The following is a 1,556-nucleotide window of genomic DNA, read 5'->3' as shown; positions in this document are numbered from 1 at the left end:
TGTGCAATAATATCTGGGCGTGATTGTGGCACATTCTGAATCGGCAAGGGCAGGCCTTGGTGGGCCAAGTGTTTCTGGTTCGGGGGAGGAGAGGCAGAGAGGGACACAGGGAGGTGGAGGAGGGGACTCAGCGGCCAGTGTCCGCCTTTCAGATCTCCTGCCACCCTCGTCACCCTCAGTGCTGACCTCAGTGGTTCATTTCCATTCAGTCAGTTCAGACCAGGCACCTGGTGGCCAGGGGTCAGGTTCAAACCATTTAACAAGCAGTAGGGCTTGCCGAATCGATGTCCAGGGGTCAGGATGAGGTCCTGGCGACCCCTTTCCGGGCCGGGCGTCGCCCCTTTAGCTTCTGGGTCTGGGGCCTGGAATAGCCGGGGAAGGGGACCCTTCCAGGGGTGGGGTGGCTCAGGGCCGGGGCTGCTTATCAGCTGGCCTGGAAGAATTTCAGCGTTTTAACAAGTCGTGCAGGTGCGCCGGTGTCTATGCTGGTGGAATATCAGCTGTGTTTATTTTTCTTCCTATCCTTGGCAATCTAGCAGCTTCCTCCGAGCAACTTCCCCAGCTCTTACTTCAAGAAAACAGCTGGGCCCTGGGGTGGAGGTCACAGCTCTGTTGTCCTGGGACAATGAGAGCCCCTGGGGTTAGGCAGTCCCAGTGGTCCTGGGCTTCCTGAGGAAACTCACTCCTGGGCTATGTGGTGGGTCAGGAGGATATGGATTCAGTGGCTGTAGCAAATAGCTTAGGTAATAGTAGCCTCAGCGAGACGGGCTGTTTTGTTATTAACAGTGTGTGCAGCGTAAGCCGGTCAGGGCTGATAGGGTGGCCCCAGGCCGTGCGCCCAGATATGAGGGGCCCAGGCTCTTTCCATGTTGTTGCTTCTCCATTTTTCTGAGGTGTTGCCCTCGGCTGTGTTGTCCAAGATGGCTCGCTAGGCCTCGGAAGGAGAAGAACAAGAAAGGAGGCCACAGCTCTGCCATTTGGGAGCAAACCCCCAAAGTCATAGACATCACTTCGCCTCACGTCTCATTGGCTAGAGCTTGGTCAGCATGGCCGCCTGTAGCCACGAGGGAGGCTGGGAAGGGTAGTCAGCTCTCTGGGCGGCTGTGACGTCTGAAAGGGGCCGATGAGTCAAAGGCTTATCTCCCTGGGCTTCAAGTTTCCTCCCTGCAAAAGGGAGACAGCGTGATTTACACTCTCAGTCTCCACGAACAGTAGGCTAGTTTGGAAAAGTCTGTCAGCACTGGTGGGCGGGGCCTGGAGCTTTTGAGGCCCTCTTTTCAGCCCCTGGTTCACAGGCTCTGCTTCTCCAATCTGTGGTGAGTGAGCCAACCTATGAATTGGCTTCCGGGCATCAGTGCTCTGGTGATCAGTACCTCCCTCAGGGCCCCCGGCCAGCTGTTCTAGCACCCGGGGAAGGCCTGCTCCAATGGAGGCCATGGCCGGCCGGTTCTTCACAGTAAATGGTGCTGTGGCACTTTTCTCCCAAGGAGGTCCCTTCCCTTTACTTTCCCACCGCCCTGCCTTGGATTGTCCTAGAGCTGGGAGGTTTCTCTCTT

Source organism: Panthera leo, chromosome D1 (genome assembly GCF_018350215.1).
Source record: "Panthera leo isolate Ple1 chromosome D1, P.leo_Ple1_pat1.1, whole genome shotgun sequence".
NCBI lineage: Eukaryota > Metazoa > Chordata > Mammalia > Carnivora > Felidae > Panthera > Panthera leo.
The sequence above is the reverse complement of the archived record's forward strand: the minus strand, read 5'-3'. Positions refer to the sequence as shown.